Raw genomic sequence first — 26,087 nt, 5'->3', positions numbered from 1 at the left:
GAATCCCAGGGACGGGGGAGCCTGGTGGGCTGCCATCTATGGGGTCGCACGGAGTCAGACACGACTGAAGCGACATAGCAGCAGCAGCAGCAGCAGCAGCAGCAATGTATGAATCTCACTTAGCTATTACAAATCCATCAATAAGATGGTGAAAATAATCCTTTACCATATTACAGAGTCATGAAATTTCAGCTCCACATTTAATTCTAGAGATAAAAGTCTCTATGGAATTATAATTTCTTTTGATTAAAAATACTGCAATTTCCAGAAGCATGCTGTGCATGTCTCCTTTTCCTTGACTTAAAGTTTGGCATCATTAAAATGCTCTGCATGATGTGATTATGGCTGGTGATGCAGTTGTTGTGAGATGTGCCAGGCAGCCCCCACTGAGAGTTGCACAGTCCTATTTCAAGAGGTTGCTTCTCTTCCATCACCCTCTGTCTACACTCAGCTACCTAGATATTAATCCTCGGCAATTAGAAAAGAATAATTAATGCTTTCCAAGTTTGTCATATGACCTGAAATCATACACCTTGCCTGGCTGAAAGGCTATATTTAACCAATGTATTTTCATAGGAAAGATCTACAGTCACAGCTGAGGAGACTGACTGAGACATCAATGTGGAATGACTATAAAGTAATACGCCTGCCTTATGGTAATGGATCGCCTTGTGTTATGGTCACGGTACAAACTCAGAGATGGAATGAGCTGATAAAACTACAGAAATGAAAATCCTACCTTCTAAGGATCATTTGCATAGCTTGAAATGTGAACCTTTCTGGTCCGTATTTCACCAAGATACTCATTAGATCTCTCCTAGGAGTCGTACACCAGAGAAAGAAATTTTTTTAAAAAAGTTCTGTCTCTTCAAAATCTAGTCAAAGAGAAGCATAGTGACAAGTAAATTTTTTAAAAGTGTGCTAAGTACCATCATAGAATTATAGGTGCATGTTGCTACCAGTCTAAGGGGAAAAAAAAGAAAATTCTTTCCCCATCTTTAAAACACAATGAAATACAGATTAATTTAAAAATATATTAGATACTTTTAATTTAAAGTATTATATTATCACATAATACTTCTGAATTTTGTTAGTATAATAAGAATACCAGACATATTTACTCTGTGGATTTATCAAGAGGCTATCAACTCTGCTACCAGATTTTAAGATAGAGTGTTTCAACTTTAATCAGTGATACAGAAAATCTGTTCTTCAGATATTAGACAGAATTTAATCTCCAATTATGTACTCCTCAGTTTTTATCAAATGCCCAGCTAAGAAAAATGATAATTAAGATAGTTTAAGAGACTTGAAATATATGCTTTAATATAAATGGCCAACATTCTTTGACTTATTATGTAATTGGCTTCTACAAGATATTATTCATTATTGTGATGTCTCTGAATAATAATCACCATATCTCTTTGGGAAAGTATGGATCTCATGAATTTTTCAGAGATTGAATTATTAAGCATTAACAAATAAGTTGTCAACAGCTGAGCCATGCAGTGCTTGGGAAAATGTAGTTTTCATTCATTAAATCTTAATTTTTTGTCATATATTTCCAAGTGAATATATTTAGTGGCTATCTAGAAGACTCTTTCTAGTAAAGCTAGTTTCTGAAAAAAAATATAGAAATTTTCCACTTGCCTTGCATACTACATACAAAGCCACAGAAGGACAAGAAATAACATTACTTCTGCATTGAAATACTAATTTCATATAATAGAAATGCAACTGACTTGACACTAGTGTGTTAAAACGGTAGTTCTCAAAATGCAGCCTAAGATCCATGGCATTAGTGTCACTCTGGAACTGTTAAAAATCCATGGTTTCACAGATCACCAGCCCAGGTTGGATGCATGAGACAAGTGCTCGGGCGTGGTGCACTGGGAAGACCCAGAGGGATCGGGTGGAGAGGGAGGTGGGAGGGGGGACCGGGATGGGGAATACATGTAAATCCATGGCTAATTCATTTCAATGTATGACAAAAACCACTGCAATGTTGTAAAGTAATTAGCCTCCAACTAATAAAAATAAATGAAAAAAAAAAAAAAAGCAAAATAGAAAAAAAAAATTCCATGGTTTCAGCCTCCATTCACGAAATCTGTAACTCTTGGAGTGGGTCCTTGCTCGATGTAATTTTACAACTCCCCTCACCCACCACCAATGTAATTAACATGCACAGGAAAGTTTGACAACACTGTGTACAGTCAACAATGTTGACTCAGCTGAAGAGCAGTAATTCATGTTGACATTTTATGAGAAAAGAAATTAACAACAGAAAGAAAACAGTGAGAGACATAATCCATCTCAATTTCAGGAAGATACCTTTTCAAATTACAGTCACATCAGCAACCTAGGAAAATAACATAATTACTCCACAGAAGCTACATGAATAGATCTGCTTTCAAGTACATAGTTAGAATCTACCCAAATTCCTTATCCATATTCTCCCCTTCTTTGGAGATGCAAGATACTTAATTAAGTGCCTAAAATAAATATATGCCACCAAGTCTAGACTAAAATCTTGGACTAGCTAAATTTTAGAATTGACCTATGTCCTAAATATTACATCTATCTTAGAATTTTGCTCTCAGTGCCAGAAACTTATTCCCCTTAACTCTCTGTTTTGTCCCTCAAATTAAAATCTTATCTTTTCCTGAGAAATTTTTGTACCTCATGCTTACTGTTGCGCCTTGAAGGAGGCTGGATTTCTCTAGCTTCTGAAGATGTTCCTACCTGTAGCATACTTCCTTGCTCTGACTTATTTATATCTATTAGCATCATTTCTATAGTGTCCAATTTTTAAATCTTCTGAGCTATAGGAAAATAATTATGGCCTCCCTCCCCCTGACTGTCCTGATTTAAAATCTAATGAGCAACATTACTAAGCAATTTTTGCCCATGATCACAAGACCAATGACAATAACAAGAAAAAAATAATAATGACTTTTGTCATACTAAAATTGTCAGTCCAAAGTATATTTCTGGGTTTGTCCAACTAGGGTAAATTTCTCTCCTCATGGAATAAGCTGAATGTTTGTTCTCCCCAAAATTTACATTTTGAAATCCAATCACCAATGTGATGGTAGTTGGAGGTATGGCCTCGAGAAGCCAGGTAGTTCATGAGAATGGAGCCCTTATATAGGGGATTAGTGCCTTTATAAAGGGACTCTGGGGACTCTCTTGCCCTTTCTACCATGTGAAGATACAATAAGAAGACAGCCATTTAAGACCCAGGAAAGATGCACTCCCTGGACACTGAATCTGCTGGCACTTTGATCTTGGATTTCCCAGACTCCAGGACCATGAGAAATAAACGTTGACTATTTAAGTCACCCAGTCTCTGATATTTTTGTCATAGTAGCCTCAATGATGTCTCCTAGTAAGTCTTCTAGTTCTTTTTTCTCCTAAGGTTTCCTTCTTGATGTAAAGTAGTCTCACGCCCAGCACTGGATAGTTGGACAAACTGGAAAACAAAACAGATTGAAACAGGAAAAGTGAAGGTAGTGGCCTCTGAATTACAAAGAGACAAGGAAAGAAAGAAGAAAGAAAGAGTTTAAAAGAGACAAAGAAAATCATGCCAAATATGGGAACTGAGAGAAACTGTGGAAGAAGGAGAAGTCACATTGGCTACAAAATAAAATGAGTAAGTTGTAAGATGCAAGTGCTAGAACAGAATTTATATTACTCAATTAAATAAAGTTCCTTATTGTGTTTTATATTAAATATTACTCAGCAAAATATTAAATTTATATACTTCCATAAGTTAATCCTTAAAAACTTTAAAGGATTCTGTTTTCTCTGTAGTCATCTTCTTTCCTTTGCTCACAGATTCTAGGATGAGGCAAATGTAACCAAGGCAAGCAAAGTTAGGAAGACAAAGACATCTATAACCAGACCTATTACATCAACTCCAGTAATTAATGGGGAGATGGCTGTCTCTCAACTTTAAATGATTAAAACTAAAATAAAGCATGATGTCTCTATTCAGCCCAACACCCTTTTGATTATCTATTTTCTTTGGATAAGATTAAAATAAATGCCTAATTGCCCCCCTTTTCTTCTAATTCCTTACATGGATGAATGATTAGATTGGAAGAAATCTTAAATTCATGCCTAAGGATATAAAATCTTTCTTAATTCAGCTATTACTTCTACTGTGGAAATGGAAACTCACTCCAGTATTCTTGCTTGGAAATCCCATAGACAGAGGAGCCTGATGGATTCCTCTGGGGGTTGCATGGGGTTGCAAAGAGTCAGACATGTGTGAGCATACACACATGCAATATATTCCTCACTATCATTTCCTTATTAAAAAATATAATAATAATAACTGTGAGAGAATAAGTAGGAAAGATTTAGTGAGCTCATTTGAATAGAAATCCCTTTTTAGACTTTAAGGTAGTATAATAAAAATGATTTAGTCTTATTGATAATAATACTAATAATTGCATGTTTTATAGACAGCAACCAAATGCTGTCAAACGTATTTTCTGCTGACACTTCCATGTTAAACTTTTATAAAATCAATATGACACAGTTATAAGCATTAAAAAACAAACAAACATGGCTTTATACCCAGCTAAATGAAAAGAGGAACACAATTTCACCTAAAATATAAAGTTCCAAATGGTAGCTTGAAGCAAAAACTGTTTATGTTTTATTTCCAAAAGATCAGAAAAAGGAACAGTCAGGGAAGAGATTTTGGTAAGACATATAAGAGAATCTACTGATCACCACTAGTGGAAATAGCTTAATTCACATATAAGTCAAAGTTGTGTGGCTTATCTCTTTAAAATATTTGAAAGGAGAATAGAATCTCTTCCAGATGGCTTAGAATTTTACCTGCTTAAGAGCAGGAGGAGAGAAATTAACTTGCATAGCATCTTCTAGCTTCACAATTCAAAGATTAAGATGATATTATCATTATAGTCAAAAGAATTGCCTCAAAAGATAGAATTGAATCATATATCTAGAGCTATGGTTTAGCGAAATCCAATTGGTCACAGACCTCTATCTGCGACAGTTATGGCTACAGCCATGAGCTGTGATGTTTTAGACAAAGGATCATTGGCAGACTGGTAGTAGTTAGGAGAGAAAAGAAATTATGCCTAGGAGAAAAGCATTCTTTCAAATAAGATCATCTGCTCAGAAATGGAAAGTGCTTAACAATTTTGGCAAAGTAAATTGCCTTTATCTAAATGTTTTAAACTTCTGCTTGTTATACATGAAAAAGAGCCATATATATATACTACTTCATGTTTAAAGAAACACTAAAAGAATTTTTTTAAAAAAGGAACAGAAAATCACTTAATATCCCAGCGAACAATATTTAATTATCCCATTTTAAGGATTCCATACATCACCTACCAGATATTTAGAAACCAAGTAGCCATAGAGTCCTCTCTTTTGCAAGAATAGGATATCTAACACTCTACATGATACTTCTCAGTGCTTTTCTCTGGGTGTTTAAACCTTGTTTTTAGTGAGAGAGGATCTAAATTATTTCCTGGAAACTTCCTCAAGAATCAATACAACTCTATGTTAAATCATAGTATGGCTCCAAGCATTTCAATAAATGGGTATTGATGTATTCTTACCATCTACACTAGAACAGCACATATCAGATCCACCTTATTCTCTACAACCAAGCAACAGTTGAAATGAAGACAAATGGCAGATGCAAGCAGTATATCAAATTAGGCCAGATAGTTTGTCCTCAAACCCAGGTTCCTGAGAAGAGTTATTAACATCCTTATTTTCATGAAATGATACAATTTCAAAATGCTTATATAAAAAATGGATTCAGACCTTTAATTTTCTGTATAAATTGAATTATTCAAATATATTATTCAACATATTGAAGAACACATATTTGGCCCATGAATTCAAATGAAAGGTGTCTTTCCAAGGTGATATTCTGAATGCCTTGAAATAGATTCTGAAAAAATTAGTCTGGTATCTAAATACATGTGATTCCATTAAATTATCCATGAGGATTAACATAATGATGTGTTATGCATGATATAGAAAATGTTTTTTCATTAACCAAGTAGCGTTTTATTCATCAACTTCAACAAACTAAAAGCAAGCAAAAAGGGAACTAAAATTTACAAACACTCCAGAAATCTAACTTTATTCTGTTTCTCTCTGTATCAAGTTTAATATTAGGTCTTACTTTCTAATTCTGCAACAGAAAGTGACATAAAGGGCTTGAAGTCTTCAGGGGAGGGAAACAGTCGCTTAAATTATTGCTTCATTTTACTTTTCTGTCTAATTTTTCTCAATGATTTATTCAAGTGCAGTCTCAATGGCATTCCTAATGTGCATTAGACATAGTTTCTGACTTCAAGGCATTTATGATGTACCAGAAAAGAGAAAATGTAATCAACATAACACAAACAGTAAAACTTAGTGTAAGGGCGATTTAGTGATTATGTGCTGCTAATTTACTTAGTACTATTTAAAACAAATTATAAGTATATATACATATGCATCAATTAAATCTTTGTATTGTAAGTCACAGGAAAGCTAATGCAAATGATCCTGAAGAAAAAGAAACAATCTGTGGTGCAAGTGGTCCAAAAGTACAGATATTGATGTAACTTAATCCATTAACTAAAACCCTGTCATCAAGGACACAGGTTCTCTTCTCTATGCTTTCCTTGATGGTGATGTATCTTCATTCCTTGCAGTGTAGCCCCACCTCGGTTCCCTTTATATTCCGCATCAGTCAATAGGAAACCTCTCTTACTCAGGAAAAAGAAAGGATTTTGATCACAGAAGTCAAATGAAAGACTTGGATCTAGCTCTCATTCAGTAAATAGATAGTCAGCTTTAAAACACAGTAATAACAAAATGATCTTCTAGCATTCGTAATAACACAGAGCTAGCACTGTATAATAAGATTGATCTATTTAATCATTATAAGATCATAAGTATAAGATGTCTGACTGACTGAGATCCATCACTTCTCATTTAAAGTCAATTTTCCATTTCTGCTGTGAAAAGCTGACACAAATAAAACATCACAAATTTATTTTCTACAATCTCTGTATGGGTGGGCTTGACTGGGTGTCCTGCTTAGAGTCTCACGAAGTGAGAACCAAAGTGTCAGCTAGCATGGTCCTGTGCTGTTACCCGGAGACTCTAAGGGAGATGCTGCTTCTAAAGTCATTTAGATTGTTGATAAATTCAGCTCCTGGTTGATGTAGGACTAAGGTTCCTATTTCCTTGCTGTCTGTTAGATTAGACTTCATGTGTCTCCCATTCTGTTGCCTTCTCCACCTTCAAGCCATCAATGGTTCACGTCATCCTCCTTATGCTTGATTCCTCTTCTACAGCATCTCTCTGGTTCCATAAAGAGTGATATTTTTAAGGATTCATGTGATTAGACTGAGCCCATGTAGAAAATTCAGGATAATTTTAGGATATTAATGTCTATAACTTAAATTACATCTGCAAATCCCCTTTTCATGTAACATGAAATGTTCACAGGCTTATACCAAGGGGGAAAGATCAAGGGGTCAAAATTCCACCTAAAGTATACTCCTTGAATGATAAATGCCATTCACAACAGAGAATTAGACATGATACTAGGGAGCAAGGGTGAGCCTAAGAAAGAGTCTCTGGGAAACTGAAATGTTGAGAAGCAGACTCTAACAATAGGGAAATAGAAGCTGAAACAACATGAAGACAATTCATGTTTTCAGTGGGAAGACAAGAAGGAGTTATCTTCTGTAAAATGTCATGTGCACGGTACTGGAAACTTCCATAAACTTAAAACTGAAAGGGCAAGATATCTTGAAGTCTCTGGAACAACACAGAAAGTCAGTAAAGAAAAAAAATCCATGAAAGGACTGTTTTTCTGCCTGCCATATAATTTTGCTAACTTTTTGTCTTATCAGTACTGTATATTAGAGCTTCTCAAACAGAAGCAGAAGAATGAGGAATATCCTACTCAATTTGCAGAAATCTCCAAAGAAAGAAATGATGCTACATTTTTATTAACTTCCTTAAATGGCTTTTACAATAAGAAAATTTCCCTTGCTATTAATATAATTTGTTCTTCTCCTGGTAGAATTGACTACTTCATTGACTCCTTGGGTCAGTATGATTAACTTAGTTCAAAATAACTAGAGAAGTAAAAAAACTAAACTTAATCCTTGTAACCAGATCCATTGAAAACAAAAATACATTCATGCTGTTTTGTATTAGGGCACACAGCTATTGCTATGATTTGAGTGACAGATATTTGGAAGGAAGGCATCTACATCCTTTAGCTTGCAGGCATGTAGGGAGATGTGATTTACAAATATTCCTAAAGAATGATGTCTGTGCACAGAACTATTAATTTTAAATACCAGTTTCATGATAAGATTTTATGTTTTTGGTGGTATTATACAGTGCATGCATGCTCAATCACTCAGTCATGTCCAACTCTTTTCAACCTCATGGTCTACAGGCCTCCAGGCTCCTCGGTTCATGGCATTGTCCGGGCAAGAATACTGGGGTACATTGCCATTTCCTCCTCCAAGGGATCTTGCCCACCCAGGGATCAAACCAGCATCTCCTGTGTCTCCTGCATGGGCAGGCAGATTCTTTACCACTGAGCCACCTGGGAAACTCACTGTTACATAGATCTTTTAACAATAACAACAAAATAATTTAAGCCAATTAAGAAAAAGGGATGCAAAATATCTTTTAGAAATCAGAAATAGTTAAAACTAAAAAGTGTCCCATTTAACTTTTGAAAAATGTAGCTGTACAAATTAAAAAACACTAAAAAATCCAGCAGCAATTGTTGAGATGCTAGTTGTCAGCTAGAAGTTCATTGCTAGAGATACTGTGGATGGAAAAATACTTAGGCAATCAAATGGATATAACAGCAGGAACTCTATATTAAGTACAAAATGTGTTTCCTTCAATTTCTTTGTTGCCAGAACAAGTGCTATGTCACGTTCTGGTGGCTAAGAGAGATGACCCGCCTTCCCATGTGGGTGAGAGTGTAGCATTCAGTGATAGATGAATAGGGTTGTTATTAATCAAATGTTGTACAAAAGAGAGCAGTATGGTGTGGATAGCTGCTTCCTTTGTTGTCTATCTTAATTTAGAAATAGTCAAGAGTATTCAACTGAGGTAGTAAAGTTGTTAAAATATAAGGGGTAGGTAATTTACCATAAGAGTGAAACATATACACATCTGTAACTCTATTTTATTTTTTTCGTTTATTTTTTTTATTTTTTTTATTTTTTTTATTTATTTATTTTTTTTGACTCATTCTCTCTGTTTTTTTTTTTTTCTGTTTATTTTTATTAGTTGTAGGCTAATTACTTTACATCATTGCAGTGGTTTTTGTCATATATTGAAATGAATTAGCCATGGATTTACATGTATTCCCCATCCCGGTCCCCCCTCCCACCTCCCTCTCCACCCGATCCATCTGGGTCTTCCCAGTGCACCAGGCCCGGGCACTTGTCTCATGCACCCAACCTGGGCTGGTGATCTGTTTCGCCCTAGATAATATACATGTTTTGATGCTGTTCTCTTGAACCATCCCACCCTCGCCTTCTCCCAGAGTCCACAAGTCTGTTCTATACATCTGAGTCTCTTTTTCTGTTTTGCATATAGGGTTATCGTTACCATCTTTCTAAATTCCATATATATGTGTTAGTATACTGTAATGGTCTTTATCTTTCTGGCTTACTTCGTTCCTCATCCATTCGTCTGCTGATGGGCATCTAGGTTGCTTCCATGTCCTGGCTGTTATAAACAGTGCTGAGATGAACATTGGGGTGCATGTGTCTCTTTCAGATCTGGTTTCCTCGGTGTGTATGCCCAGAAGTGGGATTGCTGAGTCATATGGCAGTTCTATTTCCAGCTTTTTAAGAAATCTCCACACTGTTTTCCATAGTGGCTGTACTAATTTGCATTCCCACCAACAGTGTAAGAGGGTTCCCTTTTCTCCACACCCTCTCCAGCATTTATTGCTTGTAGACTTTTGGATAGCAGCCATCCTGACTGGCGTATAATGGTACCTCATTGTGGTTTTGATTTGCATTTCTCTGATAATGAGTGATGTTGAGCATTTTTTCATGTGTTTTTTTGCCATCTGTATGTCTTCCTTGGAGAAATGTCTGTTTAGTTCTTTGGCCCATTTTTTGATTGGGTCATTTATTTTTCTGGAATTGAGCTGCAGGAGGTGCTTGTATATTTTTGAGAATAATCCTTTGTCTGTTGCTTCGTTTGCTATTATTTTCTCCCAATCTGAGGGCTGTCTTTTCACCTTGCTTATAGTTTCCTTTGTTGTGCAAAAGCTTTTAGGTTTCATTAGGTCCCATTTGTTTATTTTTGCTTTTGTTTCTAAAATTCTGGAATGTGGGTCATAGAGGATCCTGCTGTGATTTATGTCGGAGAGTGTTTTGCCTATGTTCTCCTCTAGGAGTTTTATAGTTTCTGGTCTTACATTTAGATCTTTAATCCATTTTGAGTTTATTTTTGTGTATGGTGTTAGAAAGTGTTCTAGTTTCATTCTTTTACAGGTGGTTGACCAGTTTTCCCAGCACCACTTGTTAAAGAGGATGTCTTTTTTCCATTGTATATCCTTGCCTCCTTTGCCAAAGATAAGGTGACCATAGGTTCGTGGATTTATCTCTGGGCTTTCTATTCTGTTCCATTGATCTATATTTCTGTCTTTGTGCCAGTACCATACTGTCTTGATGACTGTGGCTTTCTAGTATAGTCTGAAGTCAGGCAGGTTGATTCCTCCAGTTCCATTCTTCTTTCTCAAGATTACTTTGGCTATTCGAGATTTTTTGTATTTCCATACAAATTGTGAAATTATTTGTTCTAGTTCTGTGAAAAATACCGTTGGTAGTTTGATAGGGATTGCATTGAATCTATAGATTGCTTTGGGTAGTATAACCATTTTGACAATATTGATTCTTCCAATCCATGAACACGGTATATTTCTCCATCTGTTTGTGTCCTCTTTGATTTCTTTCATCAGTGTTTTATAATTTTCTATATATAGGTCTTTTGTTTCTTTAGGTAGATATACTCCTAAGTTTTTTATTCTTTTTTTTTGCAATGGTGAATGGTATCGTTTCCTTAATTTCTCTTTTTGTTTTCTCATTGTTAGTGTATAGGAATGCAAGAGATTTCTGTGTGTTAATTTTATATCCTGCAACTTGACTGTATTCGTTGATTAGCTCTAGTAATTTTCTGGTAGATTCTTTAGGGTTTTCTATGTAGAGGATCATGCCATCTGCAAACAGAGAGAGTTTCACTTCTTCTTTTCCTACCTGGATTCCTTTTACTTCTTTTTCTGCCCTGATTGCTGTGGCCAAAACTTCCAAAACTATGTTGAATAGTAGTGGTGAGAGTGGGCACCCTTGTCTTGTTCCTGATTTTAGGGGAAATGCTTTCAATTTTTCACCATTGAGGGTGATGCTTTCTGTGGGTTTGTCATATATAGCTTTTATTATGTTGAGGTATGTTCCTTCTATTCCTGCTTTCTGGAGAGTTTTAATCATAAATGGATGTTGAATTTTGTCAAAGGCTTTTTCTGCATCTATTGAGATAATCATATGGTTTTTATCTTTCAATTTGTTAATGTGGTGTATTACATTGATTGATTTGCGGATATTAAAGAATCCTTGCATTCCTGGGATAAAGCCCACTTGGTCATAATATATGATTTTTTTAATATGCTGTTGGATTCTGTTTGCTAGAATTTTGTTAAGGATTTTTGCATCTATGTTCATCAGTGATATTGGCTTGTAGTTTTCTTTTTTTGTGGCATCTTTGTCTGGTTTCGGAATTAGGGTGATGGTGGCCTCATAGAATGAGTTTGGAAGTTGACCTTCTTCTGCAATTTTCTGGAAGAGTTTGAGTAAGATAGGTGTTAGCTCTTCACTAAATTTTTGGTAAAATTCAGCTGTGAAGCCATCTGGTCCTGGGCTTTTGTTTGCTGGAAGATTTCTGATTACAGTTTTGATTTCCTTGCTTGTGATGGGTTTGTTAAGATCTTCTATTTCTCCCTGGTTCAGTTTTGGAAAGTTATACTTCTCTAAGAACTTGTCTATTTCTTCCAAGTTGTCCATTTTATTGGCATAGAGCTGCTGGTAGTAGTTTCTTATGATCCTTTGTATTTCAGTGTTATCTGTTGTGATCTCTCCATTTTCATTTCTAATTTTGTTAATTTGGTTCTTCTCCCTTTGTTTCTTAATGAGTCTTGCTAATGGTTTGTCAATTTTGTTTATTTTTTCAAAAAACCAGCTTTTAGCTTTGTTGATTTTTGCTATGGTCTCTTTAGTTTCTTTTGCATTTATTTCTGCCCTAATTTTTAAGATTTCTTTCCTTCTACTAACCCTGGGGTTCCTCATTTCTTCCTTCTCTAGTTGCTTTAGTTGTAGAGTTAGGTTATTTATTTGACTTTTTTCTTGTTTCTTGAGGTAGGCCTGTAATGCTATGAATCTTCCCCTTAGCACTGCTTTTACAGTGTCCCATAGGTTTTGGGTTGTTGTGTTTTCATTTTCATTCATTTCTATGCATATTTTGATTTCTTTTTTTGATTTCTTCTATGATTTGTTGGTTATTCAGAAGCATGTTGTTTAGCCTCCATATGTTTGAATTTTTATTTTTTTATTTTTTTTTCCATTTATTTTTATTAGTTGGAGGCTAATTACTTTACAACATTGCAGTGGTTTTTTGTCATACATTGAAATGAATTAGCCATGGATTTACATGTATTCCCCATCCCGGTCCCCCCTCCCACCTCCCTCTCCACCCGATCCCTCTGGGTCTTCACAGTGCACCAGGCCCGAGCACTTCTCTCATGCATCCAACCCGGGCTGGTGATCTGTTTCACCCTAGATATACATGTTTCGATGCTGTTCTCTTGAAACATTCCACCCTCGTCTTCTCCCACAGAGTCCACAAGTCTGTTCTATACATCTGAGTCTCCTTTTCTGTTTTGCATATAGGGTTATCGTTACCATCTTTCTAAATTCCATATATATGTGTTAGTATACTGTAATGTTCTTTATCTTTCTAATAATTTTTTTCCTGTAATTGAGATCTAATCTTACTGCACTGTGGTCAGAAAAGATGACTGCAATGATTTCAGTTTTTTTGAATTTACCAAGACGAGATTTATGGCCCAGGATGTGATCTATTCTGGAGAAGGTTCCATGTGCACTTGAGAAAAAGGTGAAGTTGATTGTTTTGGGGTGCAACGTCCTATACATGTCAATTAGGTCTAGCTGGTCCATTGTGTCCTTTAAAGTTTGTGTTTCCTTGTTCATTTTCTGTTTAGTTGATCTATCCATAGTTGTGAGTGGGGTATTAAAGTCTCCTACTATTATTGTGTTACTATTAATTTCCTCTTTCATACTCATTAGCATTTGCCTTACATATTGCGATGCTCCTATGTTGGGTGCATATATATTTATAATTGTTATATCTTCTTCTTTGATTGATCCTTTGATCATTATGTAGTGTCCATCTTTGTCTCTTTTCACAGCCTTTATTTGAAAGTCTATTTTATCTGATATGAGTATTGCGACTCCTGCTTTCTTTTGGTCTCCGTTTGCCTGGAATATTTTTTTCCAGCCCTTCACTTTTAGTCTGTATGTGTCCCTTGTTTTGAGGTGGGTCTCTTGTAGACAGCATATATAGGGGTCTTGCTTTTGTATCCATTCAGCCAGCCTTTGTCTTTTGGTTGGGGCATTCAACCCATTTACATTTAAGGTAATTATTGATAGGTATGGTCCCATTGCCATTTATTTTGTTGTTTGGGGCTTCACGTTTATACCACCTTTCTGTGTTTCCTGTCTAGAGAAGATCCTTTAGTATTTGTTGAAGAGCTGGTTTGGTGGTGCTGAATTCTCTCAGCTTTTGCTTGTCTGTAAAGCTTTTGAGTTCTCCTTCATATCTGAATGAGATCCTTGCTGGGTAGAGTAATCTAGGTTGTAGATTATTCTCTTTCATTACTTTAAGTATGTCCTGCCATTCCCTTCTGGCCTGAAGGGTTTCTATTGATAGATCAGCTGTTATCCTTAGGGGAATCCCTTTGTGTGTTATTTGTTGTTTCTCCCTTGCTGCTTTTAATATTTGTTCTTTGTGTTTGATCTTTGTTAATTTGATTAATATGTGTCTTGGGGTGTTTTGCCTTGGGTTTATCCGGTTTGGGATTCTCTGGGTTTCTTGCACTTGGGTGGCTGTTTCCTTCCCCATTTTAGGGAAGTTTTCAGCTATTATCTCCTCGAGTAACTTCTCATGGCCTTTCTTTTTGTCTTCTTCTTCTGGGACTCCTATGATTCGAATGTTGGGGTGTTTCACATTGTCCCAGAGGTCCCTGAGGTTGTCCTCATTTCTTTTGATTCTTTTTTCTTTTTTCCTCTCTGCTTCATTTATTTCCACCATTTTATCTTCTAACTCACTTATCCTATCTTCTGTCTCTGTTATTCTACTCATGGTTCCCTCCAGAGTGTTTTTGATCTCATTTATTTCATTATTAATTTTTAATTGACTTTTTAAAATTTCTTCTAGGTCCTTGTTAAACATTTCTTGCATCTTCTCAATCTTTGTCTCCAGGCTATTTATTTGTAACTCCATTTTGTTTTCAAGATTTTGGATCACTTTTATTATCATTATTCTAAATTCTTTTTCAGGTAGATTCCTTATTTCCTCCTCTTTTGTTTGACTTGGTGGGCTTTTTTCATGTTCCTTTACCTGTTGGGTATTTCTCTGCCTTTTCGTCTTGTTTAGATTGCTGTGTCTGGAGTGGGCTTTCTGTATTCTTGTGGTCTGTGGTTCCTTTTTATTGTGGAGGTTTCACCCAGTGGGTGGGGTTGGACGATTGGTTTGTCAAGGTTTCCTGGTTAGGGAAACTTGTGTCAGTGTTCTGGTGCATGGAATTGGATTTCTTCTCTCTGGAGTGCAATGGAGTGTCCAGTAATGAGTTTTGCAATGGATCTATGTGTTAGGTGTGACTTTGGACAGTCTGTATGTTGACACTCAGGTCTATGTTCCTGCATTGCTAAAGAATTTGCATGGTATATCTTGTACTGGAGCTTATTGGCTCTTGGGTGCTGGTTGGTTTTGGTGTAGGTATGGAGGTTTTTGGATGGTCTGTTATTCCTTAATGTTCCATGTAATCAGGAGTTTTCTGGTTTTCTCAGGTTTTGGGCTTAAGTCTCCTGCCTCTGGATTTCAGTTTTATTCTTCCAATAGTCTCAAGACTTCTCCAACTATACAACACTGATAATAAAACTTCTAGGTTAATGGTGAAAAGATCCTCCACTGCGAGAGACAACCAGAGAGGTTCACAGAGTTACATAAAGAATAGGAGAGGGAGGAAGGAGATAGAGGTGAGCAGGAGGAGAAAAAGGGGACTCAAGAGGAGAGAGACAGATCTACACAGTTATCTGTTCCCAAAGTGTTCTCCGTAGCCCAGACACCCACAAAGATTCACAGAGTTGGATTGGGAAGAGAAGGGGAAAGGAGGAAATAGAGGTGTTCTGAGGTAGAAAACAGAGAGTCAAAAGTGGGAGAGTAATCACCACACTCCTGAATAGAAATGGGAACTGAATATTGGATTCTTAAATGTCCAAAATTTATATCACATACTCAAAAACAAAGATTAAAAATCTAGTTTAGAGGTTAGACTCTTTGAAATACAGTATTTAAAAACAAAAACAAAAACAAAAAAAATTTAGAAATGTATATGAAGTTCGGTTTAAAAATAGGGTTTTTCTCTCTCTCCTTTTTTTTTTTTGGCAAGGTTATAGTGAAATGAAAATGAAAATGAAGGAATAATAGAGGCGTATTAGAGGACTTTAAAAGGAAATAGGAGAGAAAAACAAGAAAAAGAAAAAAAAAAGAAAAAAAAATGTTTCCCAAATTAAAAAAATTGTAAAAATATATGAAAATGAAAGTTGAGGAGTAATGGGGGAGTAATAGGGAATTTTAAAAGAAAATAAAAGAGAAAAAAATTTAAAAAAAAGGAAAGAAAAAAAATTTTTTTTTAATTAAAAAAAATATATACATATATATCTAGGAATTTCTCTGGAGTTGTTGCAGTCAGTGTAGGTTCAGTTCAATTTCAGATAGCTCCTCTTTCCAGCTTACACTTCTCGATATCTGTAGGCCCCTTCCAGTGTAGTCGGTGTTACCTTCAGGGATTTTAATCTGTTGCACCAGTCCTTTCTGAAGCGGTTCCCTTTGTTTATTTGGCTTCTGTTTGCCGTCTCTTTGGTGTCTAATTTCCGCCCTGACACAGGCAGGCGGAGGTCATCTCTTATTTTAGGTTCTCTAGTTCAGTTCAGTCCTGCTATGGGGAGGGCCGGGCGCTGCAGACAGATACCGCTCTGTGTGGATAGCACTCACCGTGTTCCGGCCACACTGTGTTTGCCCCACTCACGGGTGTCAGTGCTTTCCCCGTCTACACTGCTCAGGCTCCCTGCTGCTCTATATGGAGCGGGCCCTGCGTTGAGTGCGGTTCCAGTTTTCGGGTACTCCACAAAAGAGCGGATTCGGTTGCTCCTGCGTTTTGTGCCTTCCCCGGCCTGAGCGGCTCAGGCAGCCAGAGGCTTGGGCGCACTCTCCCTGGGTACGGCTCGCTTTTTCCCTCCGCGGCCCCAGCGCACGCCGCCAGTCGGGTCTCAGGAAGTCTTTAGATAGAACCCGGAGGCCTGTTTGCAGTGTGGGAGGGGGTGGCTTCTCAGGGGCTGAGTTTGCCCTTTTCCCCTCCCCCCTGCCTCCTACCTCCAGTGGGGATGGGCCAGCTCTTCTCTGGAGTTTCTCAGTCCCTTTGTTTTGCGAACCTCCAGCAGTGTGTTCTGGCCGGTTAATTTTGACCCTTGCTATCCCACAGTTTAAAAAAGCTCCCTCCGATTGCTCTCAGGGTCTTCGGGCTGGTCCTTACCCTAAGCAATGCCGCCCGCTCCTCTCCGTTCCTCCCCCGCTTGTTGCTGGCGGGTATGGGCGTCTGGGGTACTTTTCTGCTGGGAGTTGCTTTTAGGCACGTAATCTGTGGGCCTTGTTTAATTTTTCCTCCCAGTTAGATTGCCGAAAACTTCCCCCAGTCCCGCCAGTGCGAGGGTTTCCTGGTGATTGGAAACTTCCTCTATTAAGACTCCCTTCCCGGGATGGGTCTCCGTCCGTAGCTCTTTTGACTCCCTTTTTATCTTTTATATTTTGTCCTACCTCCCTTCGAAGACAATGGGCTGCTTTTCTGGGCGCCTGATGTCCTCTGCTAGCGATCAGAAGTTGTTTTGTGAAATTTGCTCAGCATTCAAATGTTCTTTCGATGAATTTGTAGGGGAGAAAGTGGTCTCCCTGTCCTATTCCTCCGCCATCTTGACTCCTCCCTCACATCTGTAACTTAAAGCCATTCTTTTCTCTCTATATCTAGTATAACTTTAAAGCCATAACTTTCCCTTGGCAATGGTCTTGTAATACAGCTGGTTTGCAGAGGTCAGGAATGTGCTAAACGTAGTGGAGTCTAAGCTTTGATGTACATTAGAAACACATGGGGAGCTTTTAAGAATGCCAATGCACAGACTGAACTCCATGCCATTTAAATCTGAATGTCTGGGGTTGGGAACCAGGCATCAATATTTTTTATTAAAGATGCCCACTTGATTATACTATTAATACAATATGTGTGACCCACTGAGATAAAGATGAGAATCTGATTATTCATGGGCATATTATTAGGCTATACCACACTACAGGTGGCTGCACATAAAAATGATAGCTGATTAGAAATGTGAAATTAATCAGAGGACATGTAATGCTTATGCCATTAAGAGCTTGAAGGATATACAGCATTGTCAATTCCCATATTTTGCCAGGACTCAGTATCAATAAACTATGTTGGGCAAGGGAGTCAACATACTGTGAGTCAAGGATGAAGAAACAAAAAGTGGCCTATTCCATCCTCCTTAATTCTCAAGGAAATGAGGTTCACAATTGACTAAAGACATTTCTATAGTACTTAGAATACATACTTAGAACCTATGTGCTTGCATGCTAAGTTGCTTCAGTCAAGTCTGATTCTTTGTGATGCTGTGGACAGTAGCTTTCCAGGTTCCTCTGTCTATGGGATTCTCCAGGCAAGAATTACCGGAGCATGTCCTCCTCTAGTGAACCTTCCTGACCCAAGGATTGAATCCACAATTTTACATCTCCTGCATTGGCAGGTGAGTTCTTTACCACTGGCACTACCTGGGAAGTCACTTAGAACCTATAGGAAAGATCTATTATAATAGTTAGGATGTAAAACTAAAACCAGCCAGTAATAAAATAATCTGTGAATTTGATAGATGTTCAATGATCCTTCAGAACATAGAAACTGCTCTAGGAAAGGCGTGGCTTTAAAGAACAACTCTTTATATAACTCACAATTCTGTGAATTGGCTGGGATTTTTTAAAAGTCTGGAATGATTCAACTAAACTCTACTAGGCTTGCTACATATTTGCAGGGAGTGGAGAAGGCAATGGCAACCCACTCCAGTGTTCTTGCCTGGAGAATCCCAGGGATGGGGTCGTACAGAGTCGGACACGAGTGAAGCTACCTAGCAGCAGCAGCAGCAGCAGTAAATCTACTGTAGGGGTCATTTATCTGGTGGTTAGAAACTATTGAACAGGGGAAGCACTGACTGGGTCCAGGAGTCAGTCTCCATACACTAGATTAACCCAGACTTATTCACACAGAAGTGGCACATTTCAGGGGAATAAGAACAAATACTATATGGCTTCTTGAGATCAGAACCAAACTGGTACACTTTAACTTTCTCCACCCTCTGTTGTTTGAAATAAGACCTACACACATTCAAGGGGTGAAGAAATAAACTCTGCATTTTTTTATTTGAAGAGCTACACAATCAAATAGCAAAGGGGCATGAATATAGGAAAGAGAAAATATTGTTGTCAGCATTATTTGTAGTATGTCACCATAGAAAAGATATTTTTGCTCATAACCATGAATATCCTTTTTAACACCCCTCTTTTTTTTTTTTTCCATTTCTAGCCACAGACACAACCATCTGCATCCTAACATCTGCCATGACTCTTCCTGTCCTTTTTCCATTTAAAAAGCCTGCCTTTATCTCTCTCCAGTTGAAAATTCTCTGGGATACTTGTTTTCCACTATTGTGGAAACTTGACCCTTAAACTCAGTACAAACAGGGTAGTACTTTTTCCACAAAGATTTATGAGTTCAAGTGCTCACATAGGTTGGGCCTAGTAAGATATTTTAAATGAGTATTTCTTAAAACACATTACATAAACAACATCAGTCATGCACCAATCCACCTTTATGCACTTACTTTAGTATGACACTTCCTAGAATTTTGGAAAGTCTAACATGAACAAGAGAAACTGTTTACATTTCACTGTTCCTCTTCCCCAACCCTCGCCCTATCTTCTTTTCACTAAGGTAGGATTTGGATAATTGAATTCAACTAACCATTTGGAAGAGACCACATCTACTAGTAGGAAGAGTCCATGTGTTAAAAGACATCTCATTTTCCCCACACTGCAATACAAAAACACTTTCTACCTATTTTTTAAAAAGTGAATTTCTCTCTCAATGGAGTTGGCTCAGTTTGATCCAAGGACTATAATTACTGCTTTGATTACTTGTAACTTCTGACCAACCAAAATATGGTACAACCCAAGATGTAGATAAGGTATGATTAGGTTCATGATCTAACCAGTCCATCCTAAAGGAAATCAGTCCTGAATATTCATTGGAAGGACTGATGCTGAACCGAAGAATTGATGCTTTTGAATTGTCATGTTGGAGAACTCTTGAGAGTCCCTTGGACAGTAAAGAGATCCAACCAGCCCATCCTAAAGGAAATCAGTCCTGAATATTCATTGGAAAGACTGATATTGAAGCTGTAACTCCAATATTTTGGTCACCTGAATTGAAGAGCTCACCCATTTGAAAAGACCCTGATGCTGGGAAAGATTGAAGGCAGGAGGAGAAGGGGACGAAAGAAGATGAGATGCTTGGATGGCATCACCGACTCAGTGGGTGTGAGTTTGGGTAAACTTTTGGAGTTGGTGATGGATAGAGAGGCCTGGCATGCTGCAGTCCTTGAGGTCACAAAGAGTCGGACACGACTGAGTGACTGGACTGAACTGAACTGACACTGAAGCTGAAACTCCAATAGTTTGGCCACCTGATGCGAAAAACTGACTCATTGGAAAAGATCCTGATGCTGGGAAAGATTGAAGGCAGGAAGAGAAGGGGATGACAGAGGATGAGATGGTTGGATGGCATCATCAATATGATAGGCATGAGTTTGTGTTGGACATAAACTCCCATCCAGGAGTTGGTGATGGACAGGGAAGCCATTTTGGATACTTTTACTCACTTGCTTGCTCTGGGGAAATCAGCCACCATGTTGTAAGTTTCTTTATGGAAAGGCCCAGGGAGTGAGGAACTGAGGGAGTCTTCAGCCAACAGCCCAAGAGAAATTGAAGCTCTAGGTCAAATGGCCAGGGAGGAACCAAATCCTGCTAGCAAGCCCAGGAGTGAACTCAAAGTGTATTATTACTGGATGAGCTTCCATATGAAAGTATGTACAATCCCAGATGATAGCATAACTGCAACTTCCAAGAGTCCTGTAACCAGGGTCATGCCACTAAGCCATGCCAGGTTTCTGACTCAGGGAAACCATGAGATAACATATTTTTTTTAAGTTCCAACATATTATGGAAATTTTCTAAGTCACAGTAAGTTAACTAATATACAAGACTTGCCATATCCCTACAGCTGAAGTCACTAAACATAGAAGAACCAGTGATATAGTTGTTTGTTCTTTTACTGTTCTTTGCATTTAGCTCCATTTGAAAATACCACTGGCACAGAGGCAGAATAAGATACAGACACTACTTGATTTTACCCATATTTTCATATTTCCTTATGCATTTTGTTTTAATTACATATATGAATATGAATTCATAAATTAGGTATGCTTTATGTGTGTAAATTAAGTTAGCATATATATAAATATATTTATGGAGATATATATGTGTGTGTATATATATATATATGTGTATATATATATATATACACATGTATGAAAGTGAATGTGTTAGTCACTCAATCATGTTTGACTCTTTGTGACCCCCTGGACTGTAGCCCATCAGGCTTCTCTGTCCATGGAATTCTCCATTCAAGAATACTGGAGTGGGTAGCCATTCCTTTCTTCAGAGGATCTTCCCGACTCAGGGATCGAACCTGGGTATCCCGTATTGAAGGCAGATTCTTTACCATCTGAGCCACCAGGGAAGCCCATATGCGCTTCATTTCATGTATCTTCCAAAGATATTCATTTATCTTCCATTGCCTGACTTTGATATGTTCTAAGAGAAAAAAATCAACAGCATCAAACACTATTTCTGATTACTTTTCTTGTACCCATGGAAGTAATATTTTCCATAGATTTCAACCAGGATATATTATATTACTTATATTAATTATTTGAGACTAATTATATAGAAATAACTATCATTATATTTTTCAAGAAGACTTCTCATTTAAATTATAAAAGCATTATTGTAGTGGTTTTTATCATACATTGACATGAATCAGCCACGGATTTACATGTATTCCCCATCCTGATCCCAACTCCCACCTCCCTCTCTACCCGATCCTTCTGGGTTTTTCCAGTGCACCAGGACCTAGCACTTGTCTCATGCATCCAACCTGGGCTGGTGATCTGTTTCGCCCTCCAACTAATAAAAATAAATGAAAAAAAAAAAAAAAATAAAAATAAACTATAAAAGCAAATGGTCATGTCCTATTTTAATTTTGTGGATTGAAAGATTGAAATAAGGGATTATCTTTATGAGGATGCTTATATTAAATACAAAAATTATGAACTACAACATTGTCAAATTTTACAAATTAAAATTATGTGTGGATACAGAGTCATCAAAAATAGTGTGCAAAGACAATCCATGATGTGGAAGAAGGTATTCAGGACACATGTGATTGTACAGTAAGTAGAACTCAAAGTATAAAAAGATTTCCTTTGTGGCATTAAGAAAAATTCAAATGAGGAAATTTAATAACCAATATACATATGAAATATTGATGGTCTCATTAATGAGAAAATTGAAAACTTAAAATCACAGTAAGGTGTTATTTTACCCTCATCAGTTTGTCAAAATAAGACTAGTAATACAACATTGATCCAAGGACCTAGAATATCTTTACACTGTTCTGGAAATTTAAATTGGCCAAACCATGAGGGGGAAAAGTGCCATTTTCTTGAGGAAATGGCAGCCCATTCCAGTATTCTTGCCTGGAAAATCCCATGGAGAGAGAAGCATGGTGGGCTACAGTCTGTGGGGTTGCAAAAGTGTTGGACATGGCTTAGAGACTAAACAGCAAAGTGCCAACAGCAATGTCCTAGCAATTTTATTTTAAATATATACCCTAAGGAAAATTTTGCATATATTCTATAGTAGAGTTTTTTAAAAACCCTTTAGAGTAGCATTGTTAATAATAGAAAAAACACTAGAAAGAAATCATAGGTTCAGAATTGCTAGGATTAATAAATAGATATTGTATATCCATGTTCAGCTTCCTTGATGGCTCAGAGGGTAAAGAATCTTCCTGCCAATACAGGAGATGGGGGTTTGGTCCCTGTGTCAGTAAGATCCCCTGGAGTAGGAAATGCAAACCAGTCCAGTACTCTTGCCCAGAGAACTCCATGGATGAGAAGCATGGTGGATTACAGTCCATGGGGCCACAAAGAGTCGGACACAACTGAGCAACTAGCGGTAACATAGCCATGTCATGGAACAGTATTAGGTAACACAAATTTATTAAAACAGGTATTTTCAGAAAGATGTTGATATTAATGTTGTAGTTAATTTGTCTTGATTTTTCATTTTTCAAAAAAATTTTAAAGTTACTATATCATATTATCAATTCAAAGCAATCGCTGAAGAATATTATCCAGTAGAGTATAGATTTCTCTACGGGCTGATTACTTCAGCATTACATGTTCAAAACTCTGTGATAGTTAGAGTCAGAAAACATAATCCCCACCTGTCTTAGCTCAGGTTGCTATAACAAGATAGCAAGCACTGCATGACTTTCAACAACAGACATTTACTTCCCACAGTTCTGGAGTCTGAGAAGTCCAAGACCGGGGTGCCAACATTGTGTTTTGGTGAGAACCTTCTTCCTGGCTTCTTACTATATCTTCATACAGGAAAAAGAGACAGAGGCTGCCTCCTTGCTGTATATTCGTTTGCCAGAGAAAGAGAGAGAGAGAAAAAGGAGGAAGAGATGGAGAGAAAGAGAAAGAGAGACTGCACTGCTCTGTAGTCTATTTACTTACTTTTACTTACTAATTTTTGTCCACACTGCACATCACGCAAGACCTTAGTTCCCCTACCAGGGATAGAACCTGTGTCCCTGAACTGGGAGTATGAGGTCTTAACCACTGCACTGCCAGGCAAGCCACTCTAGTCTCTTCTTATAGAGGTACTAAATTCCATCCATCCCATCATAAGGACCCTGTGACTTTATGACCTCCTATCAATCTAATTACCTTCCAAAGGCCCCACTTCCAGATGCTATCCCATTGTATTATAGTTTCAATATTTGATATTTCGGGGTTACAATTCAGTCCATAACACCACCTTAAACTTGGATAACTTTCTGAGATGTAAAGGAAGCACACATAAAAAACAATACAAGTTCATTGGACATTGTGATGCTTAAGCTGTGGATGCTAAAACATTTTGAAAAAGAGGAATTTGAATTATTAAACATACTTATTGAGTATCTGGTATGTAACTGTGTGTTGTACAAGATAGTAAGGACAGGAATAAATGTAGCAGAGGTGGGAAATGTTGGAATTTGAGTCTGGTTGATGGTAGCTTCAGCAAGATGGAGAAGCAGCCCAAATGGATGCTTGGGAGCAAAGATAGCCCAGAGACCCAAAGTGCCAATGGTTGGTAATGGTCAATGGCAGGCCCTTCATCTTATAGCTGGACCAATGCTAGTACATTAATCTCACATACTGTCCTGTAGACACTTCTATATAATTATTCCTCTATCTTTAGCCTTATTTCCTTTGAGCATAACCATTTCACATATCTCTCCTGACAGTCTCCAGAACTTAGTTTAACTACTTAACTGGACTTTGACCCACCAAAATTGAGGTTTCATGAGCTTTCCTTTGGTAAGCTCCTCTTTCCCATACCTACAGGTCTAAGTTCCACCTCTGAACTTCCTGACTCTTCTAGAATAAGGGCTTTATTTTAACTGATTATTTGTCAACAATGATTTATCTCCCATATTTACCTCTGTCAGCACTACCCTTTCTTCAAAATTCAGTTTAAATGCCACCTGTTCTAAGAGGTCTTCTTAAATTTGGTTAGATGGGAGGTAAAATTCTTTGAGTCCTAGTGGTATTTAACTATAACTCTCGAAAAACCAAGAGACTTTTTTTTTTTAATCTCTCTTACACCTTTCTAGAAATATTTGTTGAATAAGCCACATCAGTTTGAATAGAATCAAATCAAATCAAGCTGGATTGAATTGAACAGACCTGAATTGAAATGAATGGCTCTTTTTATGCTTGAGTACCAGACAGGTCATAGGAAAAACAATTTATTTCTTGTATTTTTTTTTTTTCTGTTTCTCTTAATATACGCATCTCTAACAGTAAGCTCACAGAATGAGTCAGTTGAAAAGTTTGAGGTGATTCCGACTTAATAGCCACATTCATATACAGTTAATAGCACTGTCATATGAGGGTCATCTTTGACTAAGAAATGCCTGAATTCTTTAATTCTATCCTAAAAAATAAGATATACTTAACTAGGCTAAATAGGCTCTGTTTTTCATGGGCTAACTTGTATTCAAAGTTAATTGGATATTGAAAATCCCAGCTTATGTTTAATATGTATCATTTTTCAGAAATCCCAAGATAAACCTGCTAACTATAAAAAAAGAACAAAACTATACATTTCCTGAGCTGTGGATTTTAACAATCCTCATTCTGGCAATAAAGCCCTCTTTTGAAAATTTTCTTCCTCTCTTTTGCTGTTTTTTTCTTATGTAATCTACTTAAGGATATCACTATTTAGTGTATTCATCACTTATTAATACCTGACCATTATAGGGTAAGGAATATTCACCAAGGTATTTTAAATAGAAAAGTAGGGGATAAGTAATTGGATTGAAAACAGTAGCTAAGATTCTTTCCAACTCACAGATTCTATGATACATTATCTCGGTTCATTTGTAATTGAAAGCAAAACAATAAAATCTTTACGCCACATACATCACTGATATATTCGTTTTTTTCTGGCCCAACTTTCACTTATAAATTTTAACTTGCAACAACAGTGGGGAAATAAGCCCTATCATAATTACAAACAGTGGTATGTGGGAATCAATAGAGCAAGTAATATTTGCTCAGCTTATGTCCTATGAATTTCATTCCAAAAGCAAGGCTCACTGTTTCCCCCTCCTGTGCTTATTTAAAAGACATACACATATATGAAGTAGCTTTTTGATAAAAAATTCTAATTAAAAAGTCATATTTAATAAAAGGAACTTCATTCTAAGGGCCTTAGTTTAATCTCTTGATTTTATAGAACTAAGGTTAGAGAGGTAAATAGTAGGAAGGGAACACAGCTCCACCCACCAACAGAAAATTGGATTAAAGATTTACTGAACATGGCCCCACCCATCAGAATAAGACCCAGCTTCACCCGCAGTCAATCTCTCCCATCAGGAAGTTTCCATAAGCCTCTAATCCTTCTCCATCAGAGAGCAGACAGACTGACAAAAAACTAACTAATCCGATCACATGAAGCACAGTCTTGTCTAACTCAATGAAACTATGAGCCATGCCATGTAGGGCCACCCAAGATGGACGGGTCATGGTGGAGAGTTCTGACAAAACGTGGTCAACTGGAGAAGGGAATGGCAAAACACTTCAGTACTCTTGCCTTGAGAATCCCATGAACAGTATGAAAAGGCAGAAAGTTAGGAATAAACTCCCCAGGTCGCTAGGTGCCCAAGA

Source organism: Odocoileus virginianus, chromosome 10, assembly GCF_023699985.2.
Source record: "Odocoileus virginianus isolate 20LAN1187 ecotype Illinois chromosome 10, Ovbor_1.2, whole genome shotgun sequence".
In the NCBI taxonomy this organism is placed as follows: domain Eukaryota; kingdom Metazoa; phylum Chordata; class Mammalia; order Artiodactyla; family Cervidae; genus Odocoileus; species Odocoileus virginianus.
The sequence above is the reverse complement of the archived record's forward strand: the minus strand, read 5'-3'. Positions refer to the sequence as shown.